The 27,524-nt window shown below is 48.0% G+C and overlaps 1 pseudogene; it reads left to right on the top strand.

The window, feature by feature from the left end:
• The first annotated feature begins 1,464 nt into the window (after positions 1-1,464).
• On the top strand, positions 1,465-26,946 carry LOC139309893 (BOLA class I histocompatibility antigen, alpha chain BL3-7-like; annotated as a pseudogene).
• Positions 26,947-27,524: the final 578 nt, after the last annotated feature.

Raw genomic sequence — 27,524 nt, 5'->3', positions numbered from 1 at the left:
TCTTCAACTTACAACCACAATTGACCCTAAAATTTATTGAGTTTTACCCCATTTTACGACCATTTTTGCCACAGTTGTTAAGTTAATAATACAGTTATCGAGTCTGGCTTCCCCATTGACTTTGTTTGTCAAAAGGGGACCACATGACCCTGGGACTCTGCAACCGTCATAAATATGAGGCAGTTGCCAAGCGTCCGAATGTAAGTCACGTGAGCCATGAAGATGCTGAAACGGTCATAAGTGTGAACAATGGTCATATCTCCTTTTTTCAATACCGTAAGTTTGAAAGGTCAATAAATGAACTGTTGTAAGTTGAGGACTACCTTATAGTGGATGCTTTCTGGAAGAGGAGTGAAAAGGGGGGGTCTTTCACCCTAATTCCTTCTGGGCTCCTCAGATGCCCTCAAGAGCTCCCATCTTTGACAGCCTAAAAAGGGGAGAGTTTCCACCTGCAACACAAGAGTCGCATTCAGCCTTGGGTAGTTAATAATGTAGCCCACAAAACTTTTAATGTTATAATAAACAATGTAAAAAAACAATAGAAGGGTTTACTGACTATATTCTATAATTTATCTGCAGTCCATGACAATCCCTTTTCACTCAGTGCTGCCCAGGGAAGCCAGAAGGTTGGAGACGGCTGCTTTAAAGCATTTGGTGAGAATTCAATCCCTATTTGAGCATATCAGTTCAAAGGTTTTAGAAACGTTCCCCTTACTTCTAGGTTGCATCTCTCTTTAAGAAGCTTCCACCCATTTATTTTCTTTTCTCCTGCCCTCTGCAGCTTTGGAGAAGAAGCCGATCCCCTCTTCTTTGTGGCAGCCCCCCCAAGTACTGGAAGGCAGTTATCATGGCCCCCCCCCCCCGATTCTTCTCTGCCAGAGGCTCGAGATCCCTCCCTCCCTCCCTCAGTCTCTTCCCCATATAAGATTTGGCCTCAGGATCCTTTATGATCTTTTGTTGCTCTTCTCTGCACACTTTCTAGGGTCTCAGCGTCTGTTTTGTATCGTGGTCCCCAGAGTTGTACCCAGCATTCCAAGGGTGGCTTCACTTGTGCAATATAAACCGACATTATGGCTTCTCCTGATCTTGATCTTCTCCCTCTGTTGATGCAGCCCAAGATGGCCTTGGCTTTTTTGGCAGCTCCCCCTGATCCCTGGCTGGGAGGGGCTGTGCGTAGTCTCCCCTCCCCCTTGCCTGCGCCCCTCCCCCCAGGCCCAGAAACACCTCCCACTTTTCCCAGCCCCACAGTTCCACCCCTCCCCCAAGAGGCAGAATCCCTGGAAGGGGATTTCCTGATGGAACTTTCCTTTTCTTCTCCACGCCTCTCTCTCGCCGGTTGCGCCTGGACCTCTGCCTAGCAACAATGACGAACATGGGGTTATTTTTTTTTCTACTGGTTGAGTTCGCCCAATCGCCAGCGGGCTCTGGATTGTTGCGCTGTTGACCACCCGGAGCCCCTCTCGGTTTCCTTGAGACTTCAGGAGAGCAGAGCGCAGGTTGAGGATCGCGGCCAGGATGGCTCTGCGCTCTGCGCCCTTCCTGCTCCTGGTGTTGGTGGCGGTCGCCCTACGAGAGAGCTGCTTCGGTGAGTCCCTTTGGGGGCCTTGGGGGGTTTCTCCCTTTTTATCTGCCAGGGAATCTCTCTCTCCTCCCCTCCCCTCCCAAAAAGTTTATTCCCAAAAGTGGAATCCTCTGGGATTAGGCTCCGACATTGCCCCCCCTCCAGGAGAGCCCCTTTGGGAACAGGACAAGGGTGGACCCTCCAGATGTCACTCAAGTCTACCTGGGCGCCCCGAAGCTCAATTTTTTCCCTCCCTTCCAAAATGAAGATTGTTGGAAAGCGGCGTTTGCACGTGATCAGGTCAGTTCACAAACTTCCTGGCTGCCTCCGCCCAACTCCCTCCGCCTGGATCCTCTTTCCTGCCTTTGGCGGTGATCTGTGGCTCTTTGTGGCTTCTGGTGCTGGGAGGACCCGCTTGATTCTCGGTTCCCTGCATTGGCAGAGGCGGAGACTGGTGCAAAGGAGCGACCGGGATAAGGCTGCCCTGTGAATGCAGCAGGATGAGAGTCTGGAGAGAGAAAGTCTCCTTCAATAACCTTCCCCAAGATTCATCCTCTTTCTTTCTTTCTTTCTTTCTTTCTTTCTTTCTTTCTTTCTTTCTTTCTTTCTTTCTTTCTTTCTTTCTTTCTTTCTTTCTTTCTTTCTTTCTTTCTTTCTTTCTTTCTTTCTTTCTCTCTCTCTCTCTCTTTCTTTCTTTCTCTCTTTCTTTCTTTCTTTCTTAAATAAATTTTATTAATTTTTTCAGATTAAAATCGACACAAGACAAAGACATTATTTATACATAAAAACAAAAACCATACATTCCCCTCCCTCCCTCCCCCATTCATAACACTAAACAGAAATACAAACACGTCTATCCCAGCAGGTCCTATTCCTGCCCTCATTGGTAAATAATTATGCCCACAACACAGAATAAGCTAAGCAATCCCCAAATGTGATTTTCATACAATTATCTTTCAATCTAAATAAGTATATCTCTCCTCATATTAACATAGACCTTCACTTCGTCTCAATTCTTTTATTCAACCACCGATACCAACAGTCCCAGCTTTGAAAAAATTCAGAATCCTCTTTTTCTTTCAACATATACGTCATTCTATCCGTCTCAGCACATATACTTTGTTTATAATTTGGGCACCAGCTGGTATCTCTTTTTCTTTCCACTGCTGGGCGAACACTATTCTCCTGGAACCTCCCCCTCCCACCGCATCCTAAACCCCAAGACCCCCAAAATTTTCTTTTCTGGGACAGGCAGGGATTTGCCTCCTCAGGTGTTCCTTCTTCCTTTCCAGAAGCCACCAAAGTGGGAAAATTTGCGGAATTAAAAATATTTCAAATGTAATATTATGATATATATTATATTTATTTATTTATTTATTTATTTATTTATTTATTTATTTATTTATTTATTTATTCATTCATTCATTCATTCATTCATTCATTCATTCATTCATTCATTGGTTCGATTTATATATGCCACCCTTCTCCGAAGACTCAGGGCGGCTTACAATGCATTAAGCAATAGCCTTCATACTTTTGTATATACCTGCTTAGTAGGGCTTTCGCCCCCCCCTCCCCAAGCGGTGTTCTTTTTATACAAAGTCAGCTTATTGCCCCCACAATCCGCGTCCTCATTTTACCTACCTCGGAACGATGGAAGGCTGAGTCAACCTTGAGCCTGGTGAGATTTGAACTCACAGTAATTGCAGGCAGCTGGCAGCTAAGTGCTACTTTAACAGCACTTAGTCCACTGCACCACCAGACTCTTAGTAGTCCGGAAGGGGCCTTCGGAAGTTCCTAGCTGATTGCTGAGAGAAACTAGCACTGAAGGCAGAAAGAAAAACCGTCAGGATCTTAACCATTAAATAGGCTGGGTTGGAGGCAGAAGAAGAGAAGCAACTCTGGATGCTGACCATGAAATGAACGGCTTGCTTGGACACAGACAGTCCTGACTTGAGGAGGATTCATGACTGTGAGGACACCCAACCTGTGTTACATTCACACATTTCTCCTCTCAGGCAGACTTCAGACTTCCTCATTGCTCAGCCCCAGAAGGGAAAGAAGCGGATTCTGGATCATGGAGAGTCCGATCCCCCCCCTCCTTCTGTTGGAGAAAAGCTTTGATCCCTTTGGATTCTGAAATCTCCCAAGAGCAGGAAGTGGATCTGGGGCTCCCTCTCCCCAAAAGCTCTGAGAAGCCCCTGGGATTGTGGGGAGGAGCAGGAAGAAGGAGGCCCAGGCCTTTGCCTTGGACTGGGAAGGACTGGGAGACCATACTGGAGGGAATGGGCAGTAGGACCACAGGTAGTCCTCGACTTACAACAGTTCATTTAGTGACCATTCAAAGTTGCAATGTCATTGAAAAAAGTGACAGTATGACCATTTTTGACACTTATGACCATTTTACCATCCTCATGGTTACGTGACCGAGATTTGGATGCTTGGCAAGTGATTCCTATTTATGACGGTTGCAGTGTCCCCGTATCACCTGATCCCCTTTTGCAACTTTCTGACAAGCAAAGTCAATGGAGAAGCCAGTTTCAGTTAACAACCCAGTTATTAACTTAACAACTGCAACCATTCATTTAACAACTGTGGCAATAAAATTTGTAAAATGGAATAAAACTCACTTCATGAATGTCTCACTTAGCAACAAAAAATGTGGGCTCAATTATGGTCATAAGTCGAGGACTACCTGTACTTATTTCTCTGGGCTTTGGAGGTTCTGCCCTTTTGTATGCAGACCCAGGTTCTGCCCAAATAAGTCCCATGAACGATCCTGAAAATGATCGTCAAAATCTTTGGCGCCCTGAAATAATTTCTGATCTGAAGAGCTTTCAGAATGGACACCAGAAAGGGGTCATGGAGATTTTTCAGCTTAATCGATTTCCCAGCAGCATTTTATTCATTTTATTTTCTTTTGATTCTTTTATCCTGCTTAGAAACGGTTGTTTTTCTGTTCATTGGGCAGCCTTAGAGTCTCTTCTGTGTTTGTATTTTGACGATAAAAACTAAACAGTGACTTAATGTGATTATTTGTTCATTGTTAGTAAAGTTTAGCATAGTTTTCTGTCTCGTGAATTGAGCCTGTCCTCCAAAGAAGGGCTGAAAAAACTTTGATGCTCCTCATTCAGGAGTTTGCATGATAGAAACTGACATAATTTTGTATCTTTATCTTGGATTCCCCAGAGGGGCTTTAAAGATGACAGGACCCTCCAGACAGAGACTGAATTTAGGGAGAGGATCCCAGCTGAGCCCCCCACCCCAAATATGGGCGATGGCAGCAGAAGCTCCCACCATCCTCCTTGGGGGCAGGGGGTGGGGCCAGGGTGGAGGGGCCAATGGTTTTCTGGGGGTGAGGAGAATTCTGGGGGTTGAAGTCCAAGTGTCGGAGTCTGAGAAACTCTTAATTTAGGCCTTTACGTTGAGAGTCACTGATCATGTGAAGAGTTGGGTAGCCAGGATCTCAATCCCCTCCAAGGTGGCTGAGGGGCATTTCTGCCTTTCTTTGTGCTGACCAAGTGCAGGATCAGCCCCAGAGGAGGAGAAGAGTCAGAGCAGCTTCTGGGGAAAGTGAAGGGGGAGATTCAGAGGGAATCTGGTGCATTGCAAAGGTCCTTGAAGGAGAGTTTGAGGGCCCTAATTGGGTTGCTGAAAGGAAGAAATCTTGGTTTAATCAGACTGAGATTTTCTGTGGAAGGAGGAGGAGCCCCTCTGAGTCCTGGGTTCAAAATCCGATTCTTGCTCAGATGGCTGAACTCTGGGAGGGGAGGGGGGATTTTCCAGCCAGGAAGGGGGGGGGACAGGGATGAGGAGGAAGATCTGGGGGGCTAAGTCACTTCATTGCTCCTTCCTTCCCTCCCCCGTTTGCCCTTCCCCCTTTGGGTTTCCCCCTAAGGATCCCATGGCCTCTGGTCTCACCCGGATTCCCCCTCCCCCATTTTATAAAATCCCTCCCCAAATCTGCACCTATTAACAGTCCAGGTTGGCCTTCAGTGAAGTCAGGATGGGGTTTTTTTTCCCCTGTGAATGGAAAGGAGGGGGGACCAGGGGGGGGTTTCCTGCTGCTTTTGAGCTTCTGGGAGGGTGGAATCCCCCCTTTTACCTGTGCAGCCATTGCAGCTTCCTTGGGGCAGAGGCTGAGCAACCCAGAAGGGGGTTTGAGGGAGGCCTTGCTGGAAGGGGGGAGGGCACAATTGGGGCAGGTAAAGTTTGGGGGACCCTCCCCTCCCCTCCTCTCTCACCCCCCACCTTCCCTTCCCTCCAACCCTTCAGTCCCTCCAGAAGCTCCTTTTTTCCCCTTTCAATCACTCCCTCATTTCCATCTCCTGCCTCTTCTTCCACCATCTCCCCCTTCCTTCCTTCCTTCCCCCCTTCCTCCTCTGCCCCCCAACTCTCCTCTTCCTTCCTCCTCCCCAGAGCCTCAGATGGGAGCCTCCATGGGATCAGGGTCCTTGGCTGAAGCCCCCTAACTTTTCCCCTCTGCCTCCCTTCCAGGCGCCTCCTCCCACTCCCTGAAGTATTTCTACACCGGCATCTCGGAGCCCACTCAGGGGCAGCCCCACTTTGTCACTGTGGGGTACGTGGACGATCAACTCTTCAGTTACTACGACAGCAAAAGCCGCAGGGAGCAACCTCGAGTCTCCTGGATGGAGAAGGTGGGGAAGGAGGAACCCCAATACTGGGACAGAAACACCCAGATATCACGTGACTCTGAGGAGGTGTCCAGAAGAGACCTGGAGATTCTGAGGACTCTCTACTGTAGGAAGTTAGCACCCACCCCTTTCCTGGAAGAGTGAAATATTTTAGGAAATATGAAAAAGGCAGAATATTATATTTCCCTGGGAGAAGCATATTTTACAGACAAAGCAGCTCCCACCTTCCTGCCCCCCACCCTTTGTCAATGGGCCATTAAGGCCTGGGCCAGTCTATTCTACATAACAAAGATCTGCCTCCTTCAGGCAGAGCCATAGTAGGAATTGCCAAAGATGGGATTAGCCCTCTACACAATAGCAGCAGAAACTCACCACATGTGACCTGGGAAGCACATGTGACCATCAGCCAGCAAGGCCCCCACCCCCTGGGAGTCTGACAACCAATCAGGATACTCTTTTGGGGCCCCAAGAAATGCAGAGCCAGAGAGAGCATAAAAACCCGAGGATTTACTGTATCTGCCCCTTTTCTGTTCAGGAACTCAAGCCATGTGATCCTGTCCACCATTAAACCATCTTTCCAAGCAGTCTCCATGTTTCCAGTGTCTGTTTCCCCACTTGGAGCAGAACCTAGAAGGATGTTTCTTCCAACAATTGGCGACCACGAAGGGACTCCAAGCTAACCTAACCAATGGACCAGGCCCGGGTAAGCCTCCCTTGCTAGCAGCAGACCCATTGAGTCTGTGGGTATGTTTTCCTGGACCTTGGCCATTTGGAACTAGGTTTTAAAGGGGTTTTGAGTTTGAGCTCAAAGGCTGCTTGGAAAGAAGGTGAGTACCTCTAAATTTTAATTTTAAAGTATGGAAAAGCATGGGAAATTTGTGTATGCCTGCATGTGTGTGAGTGAAGGCCCTTCTCCCAATCACAGTTGGATCTTGCTTCCTCTGTGCATTTCCTAGCCGCAGAAAGACTAACAGTCTGGAGAGCATGGGGGTTTTGCCAGAGCACAGGACCTTCTGTAAGGGAAGGAGGAAGTGTGTGTGTGGGATTCCACCTGGAAAACAGTCTGATTTCACCTCTTTGAGCGACCTCTAGCCGCACCTCTGCCTACTGCTAGCTCCACTGAGCCATGACCGGTAGGATAGAGAAAGCAAGGGGGGGTCGCCAAATGTGGAACTTTGTGTTTAAAAGGAATGGAAGCTGAGCGAAAGCCAAGCGTGTGAAAAAGGGGGGGTTAATAAATTGTGAAAGGGAAACCCGGTTTTGTCCAGCCCAGACACGGGGCGAGCGTGTGTGTGTGAGAGGAGGTGCCAGTACCACCTGCTGGGGTCAGCAGGTCCTCCCGGATCCCCTTTTTGGATCCGAAAAACTACGGCGATTCCCTAAGAGGAAGGGGCCCATACTTCGTAAGGGAATCGAAGTCCTTCCCAGAGCTTTTTCTCTGAAAACTGACGGCGTGCCACCCGGCTAAGTCGAAGTGATCCTTCTGGAGAAAAGGAAAGGGTCATGGGTAGCAATAGTTCGCGGGTGGCGGGGACCCCTGTGGAAGAAGTGCTCGCGGCCTGGGACGCCAGGCGGGTGCCCATATTGAGGGGCATGGATAAAAGGAAATTAGGAAAATTGTGTCAAAAATGGGCTTTGCTAAGAGATAACACCGGGAAGACAAATTTGGCTAAATAAAGGTACTTAAAAGAAAAGGGAAATATATAAATAGGAATGTTGGGTTTTTGTTTGTTTGTTTTGTTTGTTTGTTTTGTTTGTTTGTTTGTCTCTCTGTCTTCTGTGCAACCACGTGGTATGTTTAAGATTTGTGCCTTCCCTAATTTAACTGAGATTTATGTGGGAATGATCAGTGTGTGTGAAATCTCAGAGTTCTGTTTTCTTCTCTTCATCTTCTTTGTTTTATGTGTGTGTGTCTTTGGGCGCCCTCGAGGTAATTGTAACTGTAAAATGTATCTGATCTCTAGAGACAAGAATTTTAAATTGTTAGAAAAGAAAAGAAAAAAAGGTTGAAACAATGAAAAATGGGAGAGAGAGAAAAAAGAAAGAAAGAAAGAGCCTTTGCCCTGTGTTTGTCTGGCCAACAAACACAGATTAAAGAGAGCATTTCATTTCATTTCTGGTTTTTTTTTCTCCTTCCCTCTCTGTATCTTAAAGTAACAACTCAAGTTTATGAGGAAACGTTTTAAGTTTGTTTACAAGGAAAAAAATCAGTCTTGCATTTACTGTATGTGTTTAAATGGGTTTACCTGTTCATCTCTTTCCTGAAGCATGTGAATCCAGTTTTTTTCTTATCTGTTGTGTCTCCATTTTGTTGAAACTGCATTATCTGTTTAGTAACTGCAATACTGTTGTGTTGTTTCTTTTCAAACTCTGCCTGCAAGCTATCTAAACCCCCCCATCTCTAATCCTGTTACAATGCCTTTCCTGTGAAGATTACCCACAAAGGGGGGAGGGGACCCTGTTCTCATGTCTTTCAGCCCTGCACAGATGACTCTGCAACTGTGGAAGCAGAGCACATGGATCCAGATGCTGCCTCCAGAGGAGACCTTCCATCTGATTGAACCAGAAATTGGGTTTGAATCCAGTCTCCACTGAAAGTCATCACAGCAACCAGAGTGGAGCAGACCTTCCCAAACCTGACTGACCAGCCTTACCACCAAGCATGCCACCCAGCAGACATGAAAGAAATGACTTTGAGATGTATAAGTAAAGACCAAAAGACTCTTTTCAATTCCCAGAAGACAGCTGCAAAGACTATGGGGAGGGTGGAAATTCATTGTAAGGTTTTCTTTCTTGTTCTCATTTATATTGTAATCAGTTTATTGTAAGAATTGTATTTGGGAGTGATTGCCACAGCAAGTTATGTACACTCTAGATTTCTGTCTGGTGGAGAGGAGAAATATGTCCAAAATGTTTGTATTGCCTGTATTGTAAAAGTAGCTGCATACACATGCACACACAGAGAGACACACACTATTCAGAATTAGATTGAAACTATTTCCTTCACTTACCTCCACACAAAGCTTCTCCTAGGTTGATTTTTGCTCTGTGGCACTAAAAGCCCAAGGAGTCATATCTCCCTGCTAATTCCATGGGGAGGGGGCAATCCCCCTCAGGCAATTCCCTCACTTGAAGAGATAGCAGAAAAGTGATCTCCAAAACCCAAGCCCTGACTGTGACTTACAAATGATGCTGCCCAGTTGCCCAGTAAAGGAAGATATATTGCACTGGTGGTCTCATGAGTAGAAATCCCAGGGCTCATTATGTGTAACACCAAAAAAAAAAAAAGAAAAAAAAAAGGAATGGATATTGTACACTGGCTAACCTCAATTTGGACTCACAAATCCTGGATGCACTAAACTAAGAGCTAGGACAGGTTCAGTAACCAACCCTTGGAAATGGGCAGCCTGCAATTTAAAGGAAAATTATGGCTGTGAAAAATTTTGGGACATGTGTTTGCTTGAAACCTGACTGGAAGCTCACAGAAAGTAATATCTGAAGTCTGAAATTAATTGGCATGGAAAATTGGATACTGTAAAATTCTTACCAGAAATTTTTTCCTGGCTGCTAGACCTTCATGGTTGAAAGCTTTTGGAAGCCACTGAAGGAATCCTTTTCTGTTGCCTCTATCAATGCCTCCCCTTTGCATTAGAAAATTAAAAGCACCCATTAAGGCTCCCTGATATGATCAATTTTAATCTTTTGCCAAGAACTTGTTTCAAAACTCACGTTTTGAAAAAAAAAAGAGTAGGGATTGTAGGAAGTTAGCACCCACCCCTTTCCTGGAAGAGTGAAATATTTTAGGAAATATGAAAAAGGCAGAATATTATATTTCCCTGGGAGAAGCATATTTTACAGACAAAGCAGCTCCCACCTTCCTGCCCCCCACCCTTTGTCAATGGGCCATTAAGGCCTGGGCCAGTCTATTCTACATAACAAAGATCTGCCTCCTTCAGGCAGAGCCATAGTAGGAATTGCCAAAGATGGGATTAGCCCTCTACACAATAGCAGCAGAAACTCACCACATGTGACCTGGGAAGCACATGTGACCATCAGCCAGCAAGGCCCCCACCCCCTGGGAGTCTGACAACCAATCAGGATACTCTTTTGGGGCCCCAAGAAATGCAGAGCCAGAGAGAGCATAAAAACCCGAGGATTTACTGTATCTGCCCCTTTTCTGTTCAGGAACTCAAGCCATGTGATCCTGTCCACCATTAAACCATCTTTCCAAGCAGTCTCCATGTTTCCAGTGTCTGTTTCCCCACTTGGAGCAGAACCTAGAAGGATGTTTCTTCCAACACTACAATCAGAGCGAAGGTGAGTGATGGGTCTGTTGGCTCCTCCGGCCCCATAATCCCCTCCCCAGGAACCAGAGGGGGGAGAAAGAAATGGGTCCCTTCAAAGGGAAAGGCTGCCTCCACACCTTTTAAAAAGTCTTTTTTTATATGTTTATTCTTTTTTTAAAATCAATATAAGCTTCTCCTTCCCTCCATAGCTGACATTTTCTGCCAATTGCAGTTAATAAAAAGATGTTTAAATTTATCCTTCTGTCTTTCTGAATGTTGATATGGATATTGATATAAACTGAGGTAAAAAGAGACCGAAATCTCCCCTCCCCCCATGAAAGATGGAGGTTCTGGCCTTAATGGATCCCCTGCTGTGGGGGAGGAAGGGAATCACAGATCCCCCCCCCAAAAAAAAAAAAACAGGCAGGTGGATCCTAATTAGATCCTGGGGGAAGCAGGTCCTCGTCCTTCTGTCTGTTTCCACCCCAGAGAAATGAGGGATCGAGTGCAGATCCACCTGGGGAGACTAGATCCCTTTCCTTCTCCCCCTTTTTGGAGGGGTGAGTGGGGCCCAAATGCCAGGAGCTTCTTCTCACCCTCCAGTTGGAAGGAGAGGCCGGGAGGACCAAATGGGGGGCTGTGGGGCTTTTGTGGGGGGGGGGGATCTCAGGGCCAGGATCCTCCCAATCTTCATGGGGAAGAGACGGAAAAGAAAGAAACCTCCATTTGGGGCCCTTCCAGAGTCTCTCAGAGCCTTCATGGCTTCCCATCCTTGGTCCCTCAGGCTGAACTCCTGCACGGCCCTCTTGGTGGGGCTGCCCTGGAGGGAGGGAGACTCTTTCTTCTGCAGCCCCCCCCTTCTGCCATCTTTGGGGGACAAGATTCACCTTCAAGGAACCTTATTTGGGGAGGGTCTGCAAGGAAATGTGTGTGTAAAGAGAGGCTGCTTTTGGCTGAAGAAAAGCTTCTCCACAAACAGGAGCCATTTTCCCTCCTTTCATCCCAAGGAGCTGCAGCCCCCCCAATTCTTCCACCCTTTCCTTGCCCCTCCCCCTCTACAGGTGACCCCCAGAGCTCTGCCAGTTCTGCCCCTGATCCCTGAGGGTCTCCCCAGATCCCTCTAGGCCCCCTGCTGGCCTCTCAGGGGAGCAGAGCTGGACCCAGAGGGCTCCCCCTGGTGGAGGAAGGAGGAAGGAGACCGGCCAGAGTGGAGGGGAGCCTCCTTTCCAGGCTCAACAGCCCCAAATGTCCCAACCTTTCCTCAAAGGGAGGCTGCTTCCACCCTCCCATCACCTCAGTCGCCTCCTCTGGACCTTCCCCGGCTTCCTCCTCTCCTTTTGGAGGTCTTTGACCAGAAACTGCACACAATATTCCAGATGTGGCTGCAGCCTTGATTTTTTTTTTTTTTAATTTGATTTATATGCCGCCCTTCTCCGGAGACTCAGGGCGGCTTACAATGCGTTAAGCAATAGCCTTCATACTTTTGTATATTTATACAAAGTCAGCTTATTGCCCCCACAAACTGGGTCCTCAATTTAACTACCTTAGAAAGGATGGAAGGCTGAGTCAACCTTGAGCCTGGTGAGATTCGAACTTACAGTAATTGCAGACAGCTGGTGTTAATCACAATGCTATCAGTCTGCTGAGCCACCAGGCCCGTTTGCTCTAAGGCTTTGTGATATTAGCCTGTGTTTTCAATACCATTTTAATGATCGCTGACATCCTGTGGGTCTTTTTAATTTTTTAATATCATTTGTATTAAACCTTTTAAACAGAAGATAAAAACTAATAGAAGGTAACATAAAGAAAAGGTGATTAAGAAATCAAAGAAAAATAAAAAAAGTACAAGAAAAGAAAACAATTGAAGAAAATAAAGAAAAAAGACATAAAGAAGTGGCTTCTGATATTCTTCACAGCGGTTCTAAATATTACTACCTTTTAGCCCCTCTAAAGCAGCTTTTCTTAATCTTTTGGCCCTGAAGGAATCCTTGAACTATTTTTCAGATCTCAGGAAACCCCTGAAGATCCAGGCTCAGAGATAGGCTGAAATTGTTTCATGCATAGACCTTTGAGGTGCATTAATAGTGTTCTTACACTAACAATAAAAAAATGAAACTTGCCTTTTCAACATGATCCCTGTGCTTTCTTTTTACTGCACAAATATTCAGTTCTGTGCCAAACTTGAAATAAGAACACATTTCATCTTCAAGTGAAATAAGACAATTTCTGTCTTAGCTTTTGATGCTTCTGAAGTACGACAGAGCTTGTTCTCAAAAGTTGAAAACTGCTGCCACATGTTCAGGGCCTTCCTGTGAATGGCAGGAGATTAATCTTGGGCAGAAATCCACAACTATTTTTCCCACAGGGAGATCAGGGAATCTCCTCTCGAGGGCAGGATCAGATTGCAGCTCATGAGGTTCTTCCTCTTCCTCCAAAGGGAAGTTTTCTGGCTGAGCAGAAGATGCAGAGAAAGGATCCTTCACCCGTCATTCCTGGGTGTGGAAAGGGAGGGAAAGGACTGGTCAGTTTAGTTCAACTCTACTTACAGGAGGTTTTCCATTAGATTTGAGAATTCCTGGCATCCTTCCTCCCTCTCAAGCCCAGACAGGAGTAGAAACATTTCAGGATTTCCTTTTGTTTTTTTCAAACATTCCGTTTTCGTTTAAATCCAAGAATCTGTTCACTTGAAGTTGAAATATCTTCTCCAGGGCCTTGTAGAGACTCTGAACTTCAAACTTCATTTCAAAGGTCAATAACCCTTTGGGTCTCCAGATCAGACTGGGCCACTTGCTGCTGTTGCTAAGGAAAATATTCCTTTGTGGCCCTTTGAGGCTTCATTCCCACATTGCACTAAACCATGGTTTGTTTCTGGTTAGCCCAAAGTGGGAACCAGCCTTTGTGACTTGGTGCTATTTCTGAATATAGACCAAGATTTATGGTCACAGGGATCCCTGCAAGCTTTTGTGTAGATCAACCAGATCCTCTTTGAGGCCATGAGATTCTCAGTCCCTCTTTGCAGCCGCAGATTCAGGCAATTGTTCCCTCTCTGGGATCCCTTCCTCCGCCCCCCCCCCCCCCGAGTCTCCCCAACAGAGAAATGCTAGAAGGAAAGATGGAAGGGATTTCCGTCCCTCCGTTTCTTCTGTGACTCCTCCTTCTCTCGGTCTCCCTTGGGATCCTCTGCTGGCTTTTCCAGCTTTGCTTTTTCCTGGGGAGTTTCCAGGGCTCCATCCTGGGAGGGAAAATGTAGGGAGGCGGGTTGAGGGAGGGGAGAAGGGCGGTTAGTGATGGGGGCTTTCTTTCCCTTGATTGTTAGGGAGGAAATGGGGGAATCAGTGCCTCCCTCCAGTGTCAAAAGTCCCTGCAGGGAGGGGGATCTCTCTTTATCTTGAGGACTCCCCAAACCATCATCTTGTCCCTATTTCAGGACTTCACATAATACAGGTGATGTATGGCTGTGAGCTCCGGAGAGACGGGAGCAAAGGAGGGTTTATGCAGTTTGGCTATGAAGGGAGGACCTTCCTCACCTTTGACAAGGAGATCCCCACCTGGGTGGCTCCCGATCCCCTGGCCCAGATCACCCAGAGGAAATGGGATGCTATTCCAGGAGAGAATCAGGGACGGAAGACCTACCTGGAGGAAATCTGCATTGAGTGGCTGGAGAAGTACTTGTCCTATGGGAATGAGACGCTGCTGAGGAGAGGTGAGCATCTGAATGCAGACTGGACTTTCCTCCTTTATGGCCGGATCTCTTGTGCACATTCAGCCCCTTTGGGTCCCTGGTCTGGAGCTTGTTTGCCCTGGTGGGAATCCTCCCCCTTTCAGCCTCTCTCCAAGACATGGGAAGCCCTGTTTGGTTCTCATTGCCAGGCAGCCATTCAATGGACCAGGAAATGCAGCCTCTGCCTGGCAGTTGTCTGGGTGGATCAGGCAGGACAATCTCTTAGTGGTGTCCTGTTCACTGCCCACAATAAGGCAACCATTTGGGGCTATTCAGTGAAACCTCCACTAGCCAAACTGTAGTCAAGTGTGGTGGGCACCTTTAATTTCCCCCCATTAACTCTGCTTCTCCCCACATCCCCATAGGGGGTTCCCTCCCTGCCTTGTACCTGATGGTGCATCTCCCACCCCCACCGCTAGAGGGCTCCACTTCTACCATTAATAAGACATTATCAGTGCCCCCACTTGGGCAAAGAAGGCCATGGATGAGGGGTTCTTTTCTTTCCTTTCCAGGACGGTGAGGGGAACAAAGTTTCTGTCAAACCTCACATTATAATCGTTTCCTAGAATTTTTTATTAGTTTACCATATAGACCCATGATGGCGAACCTATGGCACGCGTGTCACAGGTGGCACGCAGAGCCCTTTCTGCGGGCATGCCAGTCGTCGCCCCAGCCCAGCTCCAAAGCACATGCGTGCACCTCCCACCTGCCAGTTGGTCTCTGCCACGTATGTGCACGGGGGCGGGCCTTCCCCGATTTCTGCAGGTTCCCCCCTCTGCAGGTGCCTCTCCGTGGCAGGAAGGCAGGAGAAAGCTAGGACGCGATGGGGGGAGAAACTGCAAAGATTGGAGGAGGCACGGAAGGCAGAAGGCAGCTAGGATTCGATGGGGGAGAAACTGCAAAGGTTGGAGAAGGCAGGAAGGCAGGAGAAAGCTAGGATTTGATCTCCATGTCAACTTGCAAAGCTTTCAAGTTGCCATGAGCAGGAGGGAGGGGGAACTGAAGTGAATTCCATACATTTTTCTGACCGCAATCAGAAGGAGGGTGTTAGGTTTCACAGCCAGGCAAAGTGGTTAATTGGAGAATGTGATAATGACATGGCCAGGGGGGAGGGGAGAGACAGGGTCATAGGGGAACATAAATCGACGTGGGATCAGTCCTGACTGCATCCGAGTATTGCCTGAATGGTGCTCCCAATAAATCACTATATTGCCTTTGAAGTTTGGATCATGGCTCATGAATTAATTAGGGCATCTTTCAGAAACTTGACACTCCACAGTTTCTCCCTCATCGAGTCCTAGTTGCCTCCCCCCCACACCCCATTTTGGGCCTGAAAAGCCTCCTGCACCAACCTGGAAGTCAAAACGGGGCCCAGGGCGCATGCGCAGGGAGCACTCACATTGCATTTTGGGGGTCTGTCACAGGGGCACCAAAAAGGTTAACCATCACTGATATAGACCATTCCTCTCCCCTAGGTCTACCGATTCCCCCCTGGGGTCCTTAATCCCTCCAGGATCAGTTGGATGAAATTAGGATCAATGGGGGAATCCATCCCCCCCCCCCCCCGATGATTGCCAGCAGCCCATCCCAACCAGGGGAGGACCTTCTCTCTCTTCCACTGGCATCAATCTCTCTCTGCCCCCCCCCCTTTCAGAGACAAAATCTCTTTTCCAAACTGAAACTTCTATGTTGTTGTCGTCTTTAAAGGGAACTTAAAAGAGCATCTGTGCTATCTGTTAAGTTGGGTGAATGAGGACACAGCAAGCCAGAGTAGTTAGTGACAACAGCTCTTTATTCTATAGTGAGACTCCAGCAACTGACCCAGGGAGCCAGCTCCCTTTATATACCTTGCAGCTGTGGTGGTCAGCCAATCAGCTGAGGGTCAGTTAATTCGAACTTCCCGCCAAACAAACCTATTTACATAACACTCCTCCCCTCCCAGAAGTCACTTGGGGTGTTATTTACATACAATGTCTCTCAGGTGACTAGGGCGTGTGCGAGTCCTGGTTGACCTGCGCAGTTCAGTCGGAGGGGCGGCGTCGAGCAGGTCGGAGGGACTTTCTGTTTCTCCCTGCTCCGCCAATGAGGCCTCCGGGACCTCCTCGTGGGCGGTGACTTCTCCGGCTGTTTGGACTACCTCGATGGGGCGGCGCTGGATACCAGAATCCTCAGCTAAGTCCTCCGCTCCACTCGGGCTTGTATTTTGTGTTTCTGGTTGGTAGTCGTGGTCAGAGATGGGGTCGTCTAATTTGTCGTCGGTGTCTGCGGTTACTCGTTTTCTTAGTTGGTCAATATGTCTGCGCCAAACTCTCCCGTCCCCCATGTCTACCCTGTATGATTTGGGCCCCGTGATTTCTGTGATTGTCCCGGCCTCCCAGAGTGGGCCCTGTCCATAGTTCCTAGCATGTACCGGTGTTCCTATGGTGAACTCTCTAAGCTTCCTCTCCCCCCCCCTTGAAGACCTCTGGGGAGTAATTGGGGTTGAGCCTATCTAGTATTCCTCGGAGTTTCCGCCCCATTAATAGTTCTGCTGGACTTCGGCCTGTGGCTGTACAGGGTGTGGAGTGCTGAGCTATTAGAAACCTGTCTATCCTTTCCTGCCAGTCTCTGGGGCTTAAGCGTGAAAGGGCCTCCTTTGCTGACCTCACAAATCTCTCAGCCTGCCCGTTACTAGCCGGATGAAACGGGGCCGAAAGGACATGTCTGATCCCAAGTCCTGCTAAGTAACCCTCGAACTGTGTTGCGGTGAATTGTGGCCCGTTATCTGACACTAGGATGTCCGGTAACCCATGGGTGGCGAATAACTGTCTTAGCTCCCTGATGGTTGTGTCGGTGGTAGTGGCCTTCATTAGCTTGATCTCCAACCATTTGGTTGGACGACCATGAAGGTCTGTCCGTGAAATGGGCCTGCAAAGTCAATGTGTATCCTGGACCAGGGTCCCTGGGGCCTTTCCCACTCCCTCACGGGTGCCGTTGGTGGATCTGATCTGGACTCTTGGCAGGGCTGGCATCTCCCCACCCACTCGGTGATGTCTCTATCCATGCTGGGCCACCAGACGTAGCTCCTGGCTAGCCCCTTCATTCTTACAATCCCAGGGTGCCCCTCATGCAACAATGTTAAGACTTTTTCCCGTAAACGTAAAGGAATAACAACCCGATCGCCCCATAGCAAACAACCCCCTTGCATTGTCAATTCGTCCCGTTTTCCCGCGAACGGTTTAAATTCCCCGCTCCCAATCTTTTCCGGCCACCCCCTCATGACCCAACTTGCGACTGTCCGGATCACGTGGTCTTTGGTTGAGGCTCTTGCAACCTCGGCTGATGTTATGGGCCCAGAGTCCAAAACGTCTATCAGCAGGATGGGGATGCCGGGTGTGGGGTCTTCTAGGCTGTCGGGTAGTGGGCATCGGCTGAGTGCGTCCGCGTTGCCCATGTCCGCCCTGGTCGATGTACCAGGCGATAGGAGTATGCTGCGAGGAAAATGGCCCAGCGTGGCATCCTGGGCGATAGTGCTGCCGGGGTTAGTCGATCTCCCGCGAGGAGACCCAGGAGCGGTCGATGGTCGGTGATTAGTTCAAAATCCCTCCCGAACAAGTACTCGTGGAATTTCTTTACTCCCGAAACGGCGGCGAGGGCCTCCTTGTCGAGCTGGCTATAATTTCGCTCGGCGCTTGATAGAGTTCAGGAGTAGTATGCGATGGGCGCTTCTAGGCCATTCGGGAGTCTATGGCTCAGGACGGCTCCCACCCCGAACGGGGACGCGTCACATGCTAGCACAAGGGGAAGCGTTGCGTTGTACTGTATTAAAAAACTTTCAGCTGATAGCAGTTTTTTAATGCCGGCGAATGCCCTGTCTTCAGCCTTCCCCCATTTCCAAATGGCTTTCTTGGTTAACAGTCTATGTAGGGGTTCTGCCACTGTTGCCTTGTCTTTAAGGAAAATGGCGTAAAAGTTTAATAGCCCCAGGAAAGCCTGTAGTTCTGCCTTGTCTTTGGGGGTGGGTGCTTCTTTGATTGTCCTGATCTTGCTCTCTGTGGGGTGTATGCCAGTGCCATCTACCCTGTATCCTAGGAATTCGACTGAGGGGACTGCGATCATACATTTGTTTCGTTTTAGTCTGAGTCCTGCGTCCCTGAATTTCCTTAGGACCTCCCTCAGCCTCTCTCTTAGCTGCTGCTCATTGTCGGCGGTAATGAGCACGTCATAAAATAGGGCACCACCCCGGGGATTCCCTGCAGTAGCCGCTCCATGGTACTTTGGAAAAGTCCGGGGGCTACACTTACTCCGAATTGCGAGCAGGTGCACTTGAAGGCCCCTCTGTGGGTTACGATAGTCTGTGCCTCTGCGGTAGCGCCATCTACCGGCAGTTGCTGGTACGCCTGCGCAAGATCGAGTTTTGCGAAGATCTTGCCGGGGCCCAGGGAATGCAACAAATGGTGAACGATGGGCACTGGATAGGCGCTCTGCTGCAGGGCCTTATTAATTGTGCATTTATAATCAGCGCATATGCGCACTGATCCGTCCGGCTTTACCGGTGTCACAATTGGGGTCTCCCATTTGGCGTGGTCGACTGGAACGAGCACCCTTTGTTTGATTAATTTGTCCAGTTCAATGTCAATTTTGGGCTTCAGGGTGAACGGTACCCGCCTAGGCTTTAAACGGATGGGTGCAATATTGGGGTTGAGATTAAACGAAATCAGGGTTCCCACACATTTGCCAAGCCTTTCGTCGAACACGTCCTGGAACTCTTGCATCAGGTCCTCTTTCAGGGTGCTTCGAACGTTCCTTACTCCGGTGAATCCCATGCCTAGGGCTCTAAACCAGTCCATGCCCAGGAGGCTTGGGAGGTTGTCGCTGACGATGGTGAGGGGCAGTTTCTCGGTAAACTCCCCGTACTGTACTTGGAACTCGCCTCTTCCTTCGACGGGTATGCGGTTCCCCTGGTAGTCCTTCAGTCTGCGTTGCTGTGGCTGGAGCTGTCGCTTGTGTGCGCTGGGGATGACTTTCTTTAGGTTCTCCCAAGACATGATGGATATCGGCGATCCCGTGTCGATCTCCATCTGGCACTCCCGTCCCTCGATCTCGACCGTGGTGTAGGTCTTTTCTCCGGGCGAGGTGCAGGTCTGTGCGATGTGTATGGTGTAGGCCCCAGCGTCTTCAAATTTCGCACCCTTCCGGTTTCCGCCATTTCTGTTGGGCCTTCGGTGTGGCGCCGGCTCGGATTGGAAGGTTTGGCCACGTGGTTTGTAGCTCTGGTGTGTCTTGGATCTGCAAACCCGAGCGATGTGGCCCCTCTTCTCACAGGAACGGCAAACGGCGTCCCTGAACTTACAGTTTTGCCTCCGCAGCTGGCGCATCCGTCTCTGGGCTCCCTCCGGGCAGTGCGGGACTGCTCGGTGCGGTAGACCTCTTCTTCAGACTCCCCCTCGCTCGCGGTGCTTACGGCCTCTCGGTGCCCTGGCGCCGTCTTCTGCGTTGTTTTGGTTAGATGGGAGCTCTTTAGTTTCTCTGCAGCCTTTACTGACGACTCTTGTGCTCGTGCCTCGTCCAGGGCGATGTGAAGGGTCAGGTTTGACCTCGCGAGCAGTCTTCTCTGGAGCCGGCTATCTCTCACTCCGCAAATTAGTTGCTCTAGGAGCATCTCATCCAGGTCTCAGTACTCACATTGGGTTGCGGCCTTACGCAGGGCAGCGACGTACTCGCTGATCGATTCGCCCTCCTGCTGGAGCCGTTGCCGGAAATCGTAGCGCTGGACGTACTTCGATGGCGTTGGTGCATAGTGGTCTTTCAGCAGGGTCTGTAGCGTCGACCAGGAAATGTTGTGGACCGAATTCGGCTCCGACAATGCCTCGGCTGTGTCGAAGACCCTTGGCCCGCAGTGACTCAGGAACAGGGCTTTCTTCTGAACGTCCGGTAGCCCTTGCCTGTCGTTTGCCACCATGAAGCACTCGAACCGAGACATGTAGGATCCCCACTTCTCTTCCTTGGGGTCAAAAGGCGCTGGCGGGGTGTAGGCAGACATCGTTTCAGGATTCTCCTGTGCTCCGCTCGCTCGCCTGGCTGGATTCGGATGCGGTCTCCGGTCCCCTTCTCCGAACATGGCTTCAGCTCTTTTTCTCGAGTGTGGCTTCAGCTCTCCTCTGCTTCTGGCCTCAAAATCCCACCTTCGTCGCCAATGTTAAGTTGGGTGAATGAGGACACAGCAAGCCAGAGTAGTTAGTGACAACAGCTCTTTATTCTATAGTGAGACTCCAGCAACTGACCCAGGGAGCCAGCTCCCTTTATATACCTTGCAGCTGTGGTGGTCAGCCAATCAGCTGAGGGTCAGTTAATTCGAACTTCCCGCCAAACAAACCTATTTACATAACACTATCTCTCCCCTGAAGGGAGCAGCCCAAGATCAGTCAGAGTTCAAAGCAATCAGAGAGGAACTTTCTTGGACCTTCAATTTGCTTCTGGAGGTTTTTCAGGTTGAGTCCCTGGGAACAGTGGTGGGTTTCAAAAATTTTTACTACCAGTTCTGTGGGTGTGGCTTGGTGGGTGTGGCAGGGGAAGGATACTGTAAAATCTCCATTCCCATCCCATTCCAGGGGAAGGATACTGTAAAATCTCCATTCCCACCCCACTCCAGGGGAAGGTTACTGCAAAATCCCCATTTCCTCCCAATCAGCTGGGACTTGGCAACAATTGTAATTGAGTAAAATATATTTGAATTTAATTAATTGTATAAGACAAGAAACGACCAATACTCTGTTCAAAAAAGATGTGGGGAAATGGGGGGGGGGACCAATAAAACTTGTAAATGTGCAAGTTTCTCATCCACTTTCCAGGCTCTGGAGGGGCTCAGAGTTAATTCTGGGGGTGCCGTTTCTGCAGAGACCCCTAAGGTGACGGTGAGCAGCAGGACAGAGGTGGAGGATGGGATGGAGACGCACATCTGCCAGGTCCACGGCTTCTACCCCAGGGAGATCGATGCCTCCTGGACGAGGGACGGGGAGGTCTGGGAGGAGGACACCCTCCGTGAGTCTGTGGCCCCCAATGCTGATGGGACCTACCACTACTGGCTCAGTGTCAAGATCGATCCCAAAGAGAGAGACCGCTATCAATGCCACGTGGATCATGACAGCCTGCAGGAGCCTCTGGACTTGGAACTGAAGGGTGAGAGGCTGCAGGGAGGGGAAGGCTGGGCTCTTTGGCAGGCTGGAGGGTTGTGGGAGAGAAATCTGACCCCAATTGTGTCCAGGTGTGAACATACCTGAGCTTTAATCCATTGGTTTTTCCAGTGTTTGAGGTTGGTGAAGCTGCAGGGACCAGACCATAGAACTGACTTCAGGTGATGGAAACTACAGAATCCCATCACAATACTTGGCCGATCCTGATGAAATGCCCTTAGATCCTCTCTGAGGCCTTCCCTGTTTCTTGCCCACAGCAGAAAAGCAGCAGTTATGCTGAGCACCAGAAAGAGATTTCCTTTTGTTTACAATTCCTAAAGTAGAAGAATCAGGAGGAGTCTGGCAGCCCCTTTTCTGAAGGCAAATTCTGATTAAACCGGATGAACTGCAGCTGAGTTCGGGAAATGCAGAGAGTAGCTGGACTGAGGCTTCAGGAGTCAGAAAAGAAAGTACCAAAGTCTGAGTTTTTTTCCCATTAGAGACTAACAGGCTCAGCATAAAACCCAAGGAAAAGATCCCTCTCTCATAAGCGTCCCTAATGTTTTTTACATTGGATGTCCAAATTTGCAAAATTCAAATTCTAATTTTTTTATTGATGCTTGTCACCACGATACAAGAAAATTCAAATGTAATTGTTATGCTGATATCCCAGGGAAAATAAAATATTTGTTTTATTTTTCTGGTTGTTTATAGCAAGCATCAATTCACAAGTGGCATGATTGCTATTCAATGGGAATTCTGAATTTTGTGCAAGAGAAATTTAAATTTGAAGTTCCCTCCTCAAACCTGCCCCCCACTCCCCCAAGCAATACCAATTTATGATGCTTTGCTAAGACCATACTTGGAATTCTTCATCCAGTTTTGGTCGCCACAATATAGAAAAGATGTGGAGACTCTGGAAAGAGTGCAGAGAAGAGCAAGAAAGAGGATTAGGAGCCTGGAGGCTAAAATATATGAAGAGCAGTTGCAGGAATTGGGCATTTCTAGTTTAATGAAAAGAAGGACTAGGGGAGACATGATACGTTCCAATATCTCAGGGGCTGCCCCAAAGAAGAGGGAGTCAAGCTATTCTCCAAAGCACCTGAGGGCAGGACAAGAAGCAATGGGTGGAAACTAAACAAGGAGAGAAGCAACCTAGAACTGAGGAGAAATTTCCTGACAGGGAGAACAATTCATCAGTGGAATGGCTTTCCTTCAGAAGTTGTGGCTGCTCCATCACCTGAAACGTTTCAGAAGAGACTGGAGAGCCACTTGTCTGGAAGGGTATAGGGCCTCTGGAATGAGCAGGGGGTTGGACTGGAAGACCTCCAAGGTCCCTTCCAACTCTGTGACTCCGTTATTCTATTTCTGCCATTTGTGGGACCATCCAGAAGCTGCTTATAACCATATTCCATTTTTCATGCTAACGTTCTGGAAGCACAAATTATAATTTTTTGTTATTCCTGGACTGGCCAAGGAAAATGAAAGTGTACATTTAAAAAAAAAGTCTAGGAGATATGAACTATTTTACTTTAAATAATAAAATGCAAACACTCAAACTGAAGAAAAAAGCATACAGAGCTGCCCATTTCCACTCAGAATCATGGCTTATTGGAGCAGCCTATAAAAACAACAAAAATGTTTTTGTTTTAACAAATTTTGTTTATATTATTGTGTTGGTGAAGTTTTTGTTTTGTAACCTGCAAAGAGTCACAAGGTGGCAAATGGCTGTTTTTGAGTGGAAAAGCCAAAGATGAATTCAGTTGCCTTCATGCTGGGCTGGGGTGAGAAGGAGGCAGCGTCATGAGGACACGTCCTCTAACAACGGTTAGCAAGGCGCCTTCATCTTACCTTGAGAAGGACAGAAAAATGAGCCCATGGAGTTTTTAATTTGGGGAAATTCCAGCTTTCACTTCTTTAGGTCTCTTAGGTCTGATTGGGAGGATTGTTTGGGGTTCTCCGTCAACGATCTGCTCTTTCTCCCAATTTAGAACCAACCAATTCAAAATCCAATCTCGGGCTCATCATTGGCTGCGTTGTGGCTGCTCTTGTCCTGGTGGGTGTGATTGCTGGGATCCTCCTGGTATTCTTCAGTAAGTATCTTTTGGGGGGGGAGGGGTGATGGAAGGAAGATGGGGAGATTCCCCCCTAAATCTCTCCCTTTGGGGCGCTTCTTCTGGGCTTCCTTCTGTTTTCTCAGCCCTCTTGGGGAGCATCTGAGATCTCAGCCTCTTGCTGGGACTCCAGTCATTTGTATTTTGAAGATCTTTCTCTTTTTATAAATGGGAAAAAAGTGTCTGTGAAATATCTCCTGGGGTTCTTCCTCCTACGGAGGGAGAAATTGGGTGATCTCTCGTGGATTCTGTTGAACTTTCACTGATTTTTATCTTTGCAGAAAGACGTCAAGATGACTACAATGCAGCACCAAGTGAGTGAATTGTCCTCTTTCCATGTAATTTCCAACTTAGAACAGGCTTCAGAGGCATCATCACTTGAGGATTGTTTGTTTGTGTGTGTGTGTGTGTGTGTGTGTGTGTGTGTGTGTGTGTGTGTGTATTTAAAAACAAAAGAAACTCATGAAGCTGCAGAGTTGTGCTATTTCCTCCTAAGAACTAAGCTGGGGAAGGAGGCCCCCTTTTCATAACAGCCAGGCTGTTCTTGGGAGTGAAGATCTAGGAGAAGAAACCCTCAAGGAGATGAGAAGATCCATGTGGGTGAAATATTTCCTCTGAGTGAGAAGCTGCTCTGTTTTCCAAGTAGGAGGAACTTACAAAATTCAATTTACTTGCACTGGTTTGTTCCTGCAGAGGAGAAGGGAAACTCTCCCTGTTGGATTTCCAGGCACTTTCATTCAGGCAGGGAAGGCAGCCCACAGTCTGCGTGGTGGAGCCTGGCCCCCTTTGGAGGAAAGAGCCCTTCACTCCTTAGGGAAATAGGAAAACCTCCACAATGCCGTGATCCCCAGTGGTTGGAGACTCTTCTGGTGGGATAGCTGAGACCTGGCTGAATCTGGAAAGGAGGATGTTCTCCTCTCAGAGACATGTCCAGCTGGGTTTAGGTTTGGCACCAGCTGATACCCCAGGACGCAGCCCAGTTGGGATAGCAAGTGGTCCTCTGAGAATCTTCTTTGGCTTTCAAGGGGCCTTGTGCCCCAAATTTTTGGTTGTTACTCCCTGTTTTGGAGCTAGGTTCATGAAATCAGTTGGGCTTGTTCCTACTGTACCAGCCTCCCTACCTGAGTGCTGTAGATTATTTGGGGTTGGCAGTGGAGTTCCCCAGGATTATGGTCTTGCGAGAGGGGTCCTTGGTGCTCTCTGAGCTTGCTTGACTAGCACTGAGGATGTTACCTAGTTATGGTAATGAAACATCTGCAAGAAAACAAACAAGCTCACAGAACATCAAGGACCCCTCATTTCAACCCTGAGCTACAAATATTCTCCTTTATTGGTCTTGGGAAACTGCAATCTGCCATCCTTGGTTTTGGCCTCGGAAGCGGCCCAGGATTTCATGGCCGCCCTGGTGACCATGGGCCTCCCCCAGATCATCTTGGACCCGACCCAAGGCAATAGTCAATAAACACCGGATATGATCTTCTTTTTTTCAAGTTTTAAAAAGTTTTTATTAAATATAAAAAAATCCATTTCTACATAAATAGTGTGTTGTCTAAGTACAATTAATTTTGAGAAATAGTAATAATAATAACAATAATATTCATAATATTGATCACATATTTGCTTATCCATTTTGATAAACCTTCCTTATGTAATTAATCGTTCTCTTATGCTTCCAAATTTCTAAATTCTGTTTCTGCTAGTTAGCCATTAATAAAATAAGTCCCATGTTAAAAAGTATTCAGTTTTTCCTTCTCCTTAATTTTAAGGGTTAATCTATCCACTTTTGCGCATTCTAGTATTTTTTTCATTACATTTTCCACTGCAGGGATCTCTTCACTTTTCCACTGTTGTGCAAACACGATTCTAGCTGCAGTTAAGACATGTAAAATTAAGTATGTGTTCCCTTTATTGTATTTTTCCGGTAAAATGCCCAAGAAGAATATTTCTGGTTTTAGATCTATATGTTGCTTTACCATTTTTTCTAACCATGTATGTATTTCTGTCCAATATTTTTTTGCCTTTGGGCATGTCCACCACATTTGATAATACGAACCCGGTGCCTGATTTTTACATGGCATTTTATGGTAAGCTTCCTAGGGTCACCTTGAACAGAGGGATGGCATAGAGGTTTAATAATAAACTAAATAAATAGGCTGGTATCCTTTGAGAGATTGATGAAGCTGCAGAGGTTTAATGGTGAAGAGAGAGAGGATCAGGACAAAGCTATTCCTGTCCCTATCCTATCCTATCCTATCCTATCCTATCCTCTCACTCTGTGTCTGTCTCTCCAATGCAGGGAGGAACCAGGCCATATAGCAGCCTCCTCGCAGGTGAGTGGCCCCACTGGGGTCTGTGTGGGGAGGAGGGAGGCAGGGAAAGGAGGGCTTTGAGGTCCAAGGGCCAACGGATGGTGAAGATGCTTTGGGAAATCCCTCTTCTCTCTCCTATTCATCTCAAAGGCTGGAAGGGAGGGAATTTGGGGGAGATCCAGAGGGGCTCTGGGAAGGGGGGCTCTGCCTGCCCCCAAACTCTTCTCCTGCAAGGCCAGACTGTGGCTCCTTTTGGGGTCTGACTGTCTTGGATCAGGAGGCTCAGAGAGCTGCAGAGAGGAGATTTGTCAAGGAAGGACGTAGCAGCTGTCCAGCTGAAGTCAAAAGACACTGAGACAAACTTGTAGGTTAGATATATAAATGTATTTAACATTTATAGTTGCAGCAGACAAGATAGTCAGGAAGACAGGAATATCTTGAGGTAAAACAAAAGGCACATGGAACACACAGACGAAAAAGGCGGGAAAAAGGGAAACTCCCCCTTTAAACCCACAGCAACCAATCACAGCGTGGATTGCCTCATGCAGAAGCCAGCTCAACCAATCAACTACTGCCTATTGTACATTTTCCTGTTCCAGCTACCAAATTTAATATCCTAACAAGCCTGGGGGGTCCCCTGTGCATGAGGGAAAGAGGGGCAGATGAGGGGCTTCTTGTGGGTCTTGCAGTCATGGATGGAGAAGTGGAAAGGGCCACTCCTTGGAGTCCTCTGGGGATCCCTACCTCCAGATGCTGAAGGAAGACATAGGGGGGAGATAGGGATCCATAGGTCTCCGGAAGCAACATAGACTAGTATTGGATTCCTGTATTTGAGGGGGACATTGATTTTATGTAACTTGTGGGGCAGCTTCTCAGCCGCCTCAGGAGCCAGTCCCAGCCCTGCCTCTCCCTTCTTTCTACCTTGGAAAATCCCACCCAGCAGATCCCTCTCTTGAGGAAGCAGCAGTTCTCAGGAGTGGGATCAGCTGAGTAGATTGGTGCTGATCCCTCAGCCTGGGCGGTGGGATTCCTCATCTGGGCTCCCTCCCAGACTGACCCTGCCTGCTTCTTCCCTCTCTTTGCAGCACGAGTGGACAGTCCCAGCATGAGGAGAGGAGAGAAGATGGGACCAACCTTCTCCTGAATTAGGCCGGACTCTCAGGCCCATCCTGCATCCTTGGAACCAGGATGCATTTGGGGTCTTTCACCATCGCTTTTATCATTGGATCAGTAACCTTTTGTATTACGATTGAGGAACGGAGGAGAAAAGAACATTTTAGGTGTTTATAATTATCTAATCAAAAGGATTCAAACTGGGATTAGTAGATATTATTTTATTTTTTATTTATTTGTATCCTGCTGAAGACATGGAAGATATCTAACACCTTCTCCTCCTATTTCCCCCACAACAACCACCCTGGGAAGTGGGTTGAGGTCAGAGAGAATGACTGGCCCACCCAAGCCGTCTTTCGTGGCTAAGGTGGGACTTGACCTCACAGTCGCTTTCTAGCCTGGTGCCTTAACCACTACACAAACTGCCTTGTACAGCTTGTAATAGTGTTGTAATATAACTTGTAGCAAGTATGTTGTTATTTCTGATGTCCTTTAATGGGTTTCTGCTGATTAACAGGTTTTAGAGAAAGGCCCATAGCGAATGGGGCGAGGAATAGGATGAAGAGTTGCTGGTTTCACTTTAAGGGAGAGTGGATTGGAAGTAGAGGTTTTTT

Source organism: Pituophis catenifer, unplaced genomic scaffold (assembly GCF_029215685.1).
Source record: "Pituophis catenifer annectens isolate HBS135680 unplaced genomic scaffold, rPitCat1.0.hap2 SCAF_2, whole genome shotgun sequence".
NCBI classification, from domain to species: domain Eukaryota; kingdom Metazoa; phylum Chordata; class Lepidosauria; order Squamata; family Colubridae; genus Pituophis; species Pituophis catenifer.
The sequence above is the reverse complement of the archived record's forward strand: the minus strand, read 5'-3'. Positions and strand labels throughout refer to the sequence as shown.